This window comes from Oncorhynchus clarkii, unplaced genomic scaffold (genome assembly GCF_045791955.1).
Source record: "Oncorhynchus clarkii lewisi isolate Uvic-CL-2024 unplaced genomic scaffold, UVic_Ocla_1.0 unplaced_contig_5713_pilon_pilon, whole genome shotgun sequence".
Classification (NCBI taxonomy): domain Eukaryota; kingdom Metazoa; phylum Chordata; class Actinopteri; order Salmoniformes; family Salmonidae; genus Oncorhynchus; species Oncorhynchus clarkii.
The window spans coordinates 87632-96280 of record NW_027258193.1 but is presented as its reverse complement, the minus strand read 5'-3'; the positions used below and the strand labels follow the sequence as shown (position 1 = coordinate 96280).

At 43.9% G+C, this 8649-nt stretch overlaps 1 pseudogene; it reads left to right on the top strand.

The window, feature by feature from the left end:
* The first annotated feature begins 362 nt into the window (after positions 1-362).
* On the top strand, positions 363-7726 carry LOC139395946 (leucine-rich repeat protein SHOC-2-like; annotated as a pseudogene).
* The last annotated feature ends 923 nt before the right edge of the window (positions 7727-8649 follow it).

The following is an 8649-nucleotide window of genomic DNA, read 5'->3' as shown; positions in this document are numbered from 1 at the left end:
TAAGCCATGGCAAAATTTGTAGTATTCCAGGAAATTAGATTTAAAATTACACATTTGTCTCCGCTACATGGCAAATTGTGTAGAAATGTAAAAAAGAAATGGGTTGGCGTCCACACCCCTGCCACACCCACCACCTAAGCCCAATTTTGATCCAGAAAAAACTGTTGTTATTATTATTATTCTACATCACACAACACAGCGTTTCTCAAACTCAGTCCTGGGGACCCCAAGGGGGGCACATCTTTTTTTATTCTAGCACTGCACCATTCATTCAAATAATCAAAGCTTGTCGATGAGTTGATTTATTTAAATCCGCTGTGTAGTGCTAAGGCAAACTAACCGTGGGTCCTCAAGACTGAGTTTTGGAAACGCATAACATGTCTTCAATAACATGGACACAACTTTCCCATTCACAGGTGATCAAAGAGCTCAACAAGTGCCGTGAGGAGAACTCCATGCGTCTGGACCTGTCCAAGCGTTCCATCCACATGTTACCCACCTCCATCAAGGAACTCACCCAGCTGGCAGAGCTCTACCTGTACAGCAACAGCTCCCAGAGCCTCCCCTCAGAAGTGGGCTGCCTGTCTGGCCTAGTCACCTTAGCCCTGAGTGAGAACTCTCTAACCAGCCTCCCAGAGTCCTTGGACTCCCTGAAGAAGTTGAGGATGCTGGACCTGAGGCATAACAAACTGAGGGAGATACCGGCGGTGGTTTACCGGGTGACGTCGCTGACCACACTGTACCTGAGGTTCAACCGGATCACGGCGGTAGAGAGGGACATCCGGAACCTGGCGAAGTTGACCATGCTCAGCATCCGTGAGAACAAGATCAAACAGCTGCCTGCCGAGATAGGTGAATGAGGGAGGAGGAGGGAGGGAGATGGGGTGAGGGGGGAATTGGAAGAGAGCGGTGAGTGGAGGGAGGGATATGGGTGAGTAGGGGGAGGGACGATGCATCGTCATTTTTGCCTAACATAAGCCGGGGGCGTGCACACACTTTTGGCCATGATTTTAGCTGTCCCAGACAAGTTTTTGAGATCGCAGACAAAATCTTTTGAGAACAGTGTTCAGCAATAGCCAATGAGAGCTCGCCAGAGAGATGATGATGTTGCATCACATCACCCAGAATGTGTGGACTCCAGCAGGAGTGATGACGACTACTACTAGTATGCGTTTGTACTTGCCTTTAACCAAAGCCAAAGTATCAAATCGTTACAGCTCTGAAGTTCACTACCAGTGTTATTCAATTCCAAATGTATTGGCTAGATATTTCAACTCCGTATGGCAAGCGTGAATGTCTGACTGAAAACGTTTGAGGCTTGTCTGAGCCACATGGTTTAGTGTGCGCACCACTACGTTAGCCAGACAAAAAACTACTACAGGAAAGACGTTGGTTAAATGTGAGCAGCTCAGCGACGTTAGGATTTTGAAAGTCGTCTTGTGTAAACCCGGCATTACAGAAGACATTGCTGCAGTGTTGTCAATAAGCTAAAGCCATCAGCTAAACCAGTTTTTTAATAACTCTGATTGCGCTTCTTGTCCAGATTAGTCACGTTTGTGTGTTGACTGTTGTATTGGCCCTGCCTCTCTGCAGGGGAGCTCTGTAACCTCATCACCCTGGACGTAGCCCATAACCAGCTGGAACATCTACCCCAAGGAGATCGGCAACTGCACCCAGATCACCAACCTGGACCTACAGCACAACGAGCTACTGGACCTACCAGAAACTATAGGTGAGACTGACCGGGACCTCAGCAGTCAGAAATGTTCTCTCCTCAATGCAATCATCTGCCTATACTCTGCCTACAGGATACCAATACTGACACAGCTGCACAGTGCACATTCTTAACTGTACATTGTGACGATAAAACATTTGAGAATTGTCATTAATTGTATAATCTACAGTTTTAGGAACTGCAAGTGCTGGTATTTAAGATAAGATGGTACTTTATTGATCTCCCAGAGGGGGAATTTGATTGCACCAGACAGACAATACATACTTACATTTCATACATTTGAAATGCTTAACATGATATCTAATATCTGACTTTGTTGATTGTCATTTTCGTATTTAACTGTCTCGTTGCAGGTAACTTGGCAAGCATAAACCGCTTGGGTCTGCGGTACAACCGGTTGTCAGCCATCCCCAGATCGCTAGCCAAGTGCAGAGAACTGGAAGAGCTCAACCTAGAAAACAACAACATCTCCGTGTTACCAGAAGTGAGTGGTGCTTTTATTGATTGCTGCATTTAATGGTATTGTTAGGGATATAGCATATATATCTACCTCCTTCTCTCTATCCCAGGGTCTCCTGTCTAGTCTGGTGAATCTGACCAGTCTAACCCTGGCGAGGAACTGTTTCCAGTCCTACCCGGTGGGAGGACCCTCCCAGTTCTCCACCATCTACTCTCTCAACATGGAGCACAACCGCATCAACAAGATCCCCTTTGGAATCTTCTCCAGGGCCAAAGTCCTCAGCAAACTCAACATGAAGGTAAGGATGCTGTCCATTGTTACGTGTTGTTATCCCCTTCCCTCTGTTTTGATGACTTCTAGTAAAGTGGACCAAGACGATAGTCCCAGACATTATGTAGGCAGGACAACATCTTTCTTCTGACGTTAACAGTAGATAAAGGGCCTCATTGCCAAAATCCCGAACTATCCCTTTAAGCTTGACAATGGTTAATGATGGTGGCTCAGGTAAAGAGGTGACATTGTTCAATAAGGTGTTGCTCATCATGTCGTCTTTCTGTTCTGGTTCTGGAATTGTTGTCAATGTCATCGTTTTTTTTTCAGGACAACCAGTTGACGTCTCTGCCTCTAGACTTTGGCACGTGGACCAGTATGGTGGAGCTCAACCTGGCCACCAATCAGTTGACAAAGATCCCTGAGGACATCTGCGGTCTCGTTTCGCTTGAGGTGAGGCCTAGATAGAATTCCCAGATGGGATCTTTCCTGAGAAATGTGGACTTACTACTTTTCTGATGCCGTCATCAATTCATACATTATTCTGAAGCTAAGCAGGGTTGGTCCTGGTCAGTTCCTGGATGGGAGACCAGATGCTGCTGGAAGTGGTGTTGGAGGGCCAGTAGGAGGCACTCTTTCCTTTGGTCGAAAATAATATCCCAATGCCCCAGGGCAGTGATTGGGGACACTGCCCTGTGTAGGGTGCCGTCTTTCGGATGGGACGTTAAATGGGTGTCCTGACTCTCTGAGGTCATTAAAGATCCCATGGCACTTATCGTAAGAGTCAAACCGTCAAACCATCACGGTCACCTAATAATCCCCAGTTTACAATTGGCTCATTCACCCCCCTCCTCTCCCCTGTAACTATTCCCCAGGTCGTTGCTGCAAATGAGAACTTGTTCTCAGTCAATTTACCTGGTAAAATAATGGAAAAATAAAAAATAAAATTCAAACTGACCAGAAAATCTAAATGATAATCACTCTCCCATTTCAGCATACAGTATTAGGTTTGTAACACAAGCTACAGGTTGTGACAGTTCGCTTCAGTGTTCTGAAACATCTTGTTTTGTTCACAGGTCTTGATATTGTCCAACAATCTTCTCAAGAAGTTGCCACATGGTATTGGCAACCTGAGGAAACTACGGGAGCTCGACTTGGAGGAGAACAAGCTGGAATCGCTCCCGAATGAAATCGCTTACCTGAAAGATTTACAGGTTTGATACTATTACGTTATTTCCCTACACTGTCACGTAAGCATTTAGGCCTATCTTTAACTAAAATGTGTTGAGTTATAAACGATTCAAAGACCACTAACAGATGTAGTGATACCGTAGTGCTGTGATGAGTCATTTCATTGACACAAGTAATCTTTCTTCTACTTTTAAAGGCCCAATGCATTAAAAAAATAGATTTATATATACACTTTATAGTGCCTTCGGAAAGTTCAGACCCCTTGACTTTTTCCACATTTTGTTACTTTACAGCCTTATTCTGAAATTGATGAAATTGTTTTTTCCCCTCATCAATCTAGACACAATACCCCACAATGACAGTTTTTTTTACGGAAGTATTCAGACCCTTTGCTATGAGACTCGAAATTGAGCTCATGTGCATCCTGTTCCAATTGATCGTCCTTGATATTACTACTCCCGAGTGTTGCAGTGGTCTAAGGCACTGCATCTCAGTGCTACAGGTGTCACTACAGACCCTGGTTCGATTCCAGGCTGTATCACAACCGGCCGTGATTGGGAGTCCCATAGGGCGGCGCACAATTGGCCCAGCGTTGTTAGGGTGTGGCCGTGGTAAGCCGTTATTGTAAACAAGAATTTGTTCTTAACTGACTTGCCTAGTTAAATAAAGGTAAAATTTAAAATAAACTACAACTTGATTGTTCACCTGTGATAAATTCAATTGATTGGACATGATTGGGAAAGGCGTATATAAGCCCCCACAGTTGACAGTGCATGTCAGAGCGAAAACCAAGCCATGTAGTTGAAGGAATTGTCCGAAGAGCTCAGAGACAGGATTGTGTCGAGGCACAGATCTGGGGAAACCTGGCACCATCCCTATGGTGAAGCATGGTGGTGGCAGCATCCTGCTGTGGGGATGTTTTTCAGCTGCAGGGGCTGGGAGACTGGTTGGGATCGAGGCAAAGACGAGCAGAGAGATCCTTAATGAAAACCTGGTCCAGAGCGCTCAGGACCTCCAACTGGGGCGATGGTTCACCCTCTAACAAGACAACGACCCTAAGCACACAGCCAAGATGACACAGGAGTGGCATCGGGACAAGTCTCTTGAATGTTCTTGAGTAGCCCAGCCAGAGCCCGGACTTGAACCCGATCGAACATCTGGAAAGACCTGAAAACAGCTGTGCAGCAACACTCCCCATCCAACCTGACAGTGATTGAGAGGATCTACAGAGAAGAATGAGAAACTCCCAAGCTTGTAGCGTCATACCCAAGAAGACTCAAAGCTGTAATTACTGCCAAAGGTGCTTCAACAAAGTACTGAGTAAAGGGTCTGAATACTTATGTAAATGTGTTATTTTCTAAAAACCTGTTTTTGCTTTGTCATTATGGGATATCATGTGTAGATTGAGGGGGGGGGGACAATTGAATCTAACAATGTGAAAAGTCCAGGTCTGAATACTTTCCGAAGGCACTGTATATACAGAAATACATGGACCCCTTCAAATTAGTGGATTTGGCTATTTCAGCCACACCTGTTGATGACTGGTGTATAAAATTGAGCACACAGCCATGCAATCTCCATAGCACAACATTGGCAGTAGAATGGCCTTAGTGTAGAGCTCTGACTTTCAACGTGGCACCGTTATAGGATGCCGCCTTTCCAACAAGTCATTTCGTAAAATTTCTGTCCTTCTAGAGCTTCTACGGTCAACTATAAGTGCTGTTATTGTGAAGCGGAAATGTCTAGGAGCAACAGCGGCTCAGTCGTGAAGTGGTAGATCACACACGCTCACAGAATGGGACCGCCGAGTACTGAAGCGTGTAGAGCGTAAAAATCATCTGTCCTCGGTTGCAACACTCACTACTGAGTTCCAAACTGCCTCTGGAAGCAGCGTCAGCACAAGAACTGTCGGTCAGGAGTTTCATGAAATGGCTTTCCATGGCATCTGGAGTGGTGTGAGTGGTGTAAAGCTCGCCGCCATTGGACTCTGGAGCAGTGGAAACGCATTCTCTGGAGCGATGAATCATGCTTCACCATCTGGTAGTCCCCATCGAACACCTTTGGGATGAATTGGGAAGCCTACTGTGAGCCAGGCTTAATCGGCCAACATCAGTGCCTGACCTCACTAATGCTCTTGTGGCTGAATGGAAGCCAGTCCCAACATCTAGTGGAAAGCCTTTCCAGAAGAGTGGAGGCTGTTCTAGCAGCAACGGGGAGACCAACTCCATATTAAGGCCCATGATTTTGGAATGAGATGTTTGACGCGCAGGTGTCCACATACTTTTGTATTTCCACACTAAGGTTGGCATAATGCTGTGAAATTGTAAAAAATGATGATAATGCTCTTAGTGTAAGAGCTGTTTGAAAAGACCGTCTCTAAAATGTAAGCCTGTTTTGGTGGATTGGAGTTTGGGCCTGACATCCCCAAGTGGTAAATGAGTTAATAGACCAATAAGAAGGAGTCCCAGAACAATAAGAGCAATCTTTCACTTGTCCCCTCCCCACTCAGACCACTCTGACACTCCTAGCACCATTTTTGCTGGAGAAATTGCTCTTGGATAATAATCTATTTTTATTTTTTATTTATTGAAAACAATTTGATATGCTGCATTGGACCTTTTTAAATAAACCATTTTATATCTCCAGGGTTTGAACGATGGAGCTCAGAATCATTTATTCACCAACGTTTCGACAGCTAAGCTGTTTTCATCATGTGATATTGACATTCCATTTTTGCTTGTATCCTATCAGAAACTAGTGTTGACCAATAATCAGCTGACCACGTTGCCCCGTGGGATCGGTCACCTCACCAACCTGACCCACCTGGGTCTGGGAGAGAACCTGCTGCAGCACCTGCCAGAGGAGATCGGTAAGTACATTTTACCTCATACCACTGGGTACTGGTCTGTTTCTGCTGAGACCACTCGTTGTACTCTGTCATTTGCCAAATATACAGAAAGACTGGTACCCAGGCTACAAACAACTCGGACTAGGAGTGAATCTCAAAAGTACTTCCTTGATTCCTTCCATCCTCACCTGAACTCCAAATGTCATCGAGAAACAAGGAGCTTATTGGAGGAGGTCACAAGCTTTCATTTGGATACAGAATAGAGAGAGAACTACATGTGGTCCTTTGTAGGTCAGTTGGTAGACCATGGTGCTTGTAACGCCAGGGTGGTGGTTAGATTCTCGGGACCACCCATACTTAAAATGTATGCACGCATTTATTTCACCAGGTAGGTGAAACCATTATTTAACCAGGTAGGCAAGTTGAGTACAAGTTCTCATTTACAATTGTGACCTGGCCAAGATAAAGCAAAGTAGTTTGACACGAACAACAACACAGAGTTACACATGGAGTAAAACAAACATACAGTCAATAATACAGTAGAAAAATAAGTCTATACGACTGACTAAGTCGCTTTGGATAAAAGCGTCTGCTAGATGGCATATATTACATATAAAACGTAACTTCAGCTAAACAGTTTAATTAGCATATTTTAGCCCCAGCAATAATTACTGTATGTACCTGATGTCTGTGCCTCCAGGTAGAATATAACACTCCTGTATCCTCCACCCCTCCTCTCCCTCCATCCCTCTCTCTATCCTTTCCTCCCTCCTTTCTTTCCATCCTAGGTACACTGGAGAACTTGGAGGAGCTGTACCTCAATGACAACCCCAACCTGCACAGCCTCCCGTTTGAGCTGGCCCTGTGCAGCAAGCTGTCCATCATGAGCATCGAGAACTGTCCTCTCAGCCATCTGCCCCCGCAGATCGTCGCCGGGGGCCCCTCCTTCATTATCCAGTTCCTCAAGATGCAGGGGCCCTACCGGGCCATGGTCTGATAGGGCCCGGAGGCCAAGATTGTGGTCTGAGGGCCCAGAAGGAGGCCATGGTCTGAGAGCTGATTTGATGGCAGATATACCAGGCCCACGCAAGGCCCATGATCTGACAACGGACCACGCCCATAATTGGATAGACCACGCCCATATTCTGAAGGCCGACGCCCACCCAATCACTTACCTATCCAACTACGTGTGTCATACACTGTAAAAAAAAAAAATTAAAAATACATCATAACAAAAGCAAACTAAATGTACAAAAAGAGGAAAACATTTTCGGTTCATACATTATCTATCTATATGCGGAAAAAAACTAAACAAGTACATTTATATTGAGACTGTGCTCCAGCGTTTCTGTTGAGGAATCATAGCCATTTAGAAGGCCAACTTCTCCAATATTTTATTCCCGAATCATGTAAGACAAAACTTAAAGGGTCATTACACAACTTTTATTTTTTTACATTATATTCATTAATTCCAGCACCATATGATACATAAACTGTTTTCATACATATGAAGACACTGGTATAGTGCTGGAGGTAATGAATAGGAGATGGAAAAAGTGGTGGAATTGCCCTTTAATATCTCTACCACCTTTTGCCAAATCGGATCATGTATATTGAGTAACAGTGAGCTAAAGTGGCTATGATTCTTTTAACATAGAAACCAGATTCCCAATGCCAACATATTTACAGTAATTAGGTATGTATATTAGGAGAGCTTAGGATACAACTATTGTATGCAAAAATATTTGAAACTTTAATTTTTACTGCTGCTGCCATTATCAATGTTCATTTTGTCATGTCTTTTTCTTTTTGATATGTATATATTTTTTTTACCACTCGACTAAAGATTTGTTATCGTGAGGTTTGAGGTTAAAGAACAAAGGTCTAATGTTGTTTTTAATTTCACATTAATACGTAAAAAAAACAGTGCCTATATGCCCGGGAAGTCCACTGGTTTTTCTGACGCTCTAAACACAATTGTCCATTATACAAAGGTATCATTTAGTTAAACAAATTGTCTTTCTAGAATTATGGTGTGTTTAAAAAAAGACTTTTTACATTTGTTTTATATTAGTTCTGTCATAGTTGGATGACAATGATTCTATATATTAAAGCGGTAAAGTATACATTTGAATCAATGGCGTT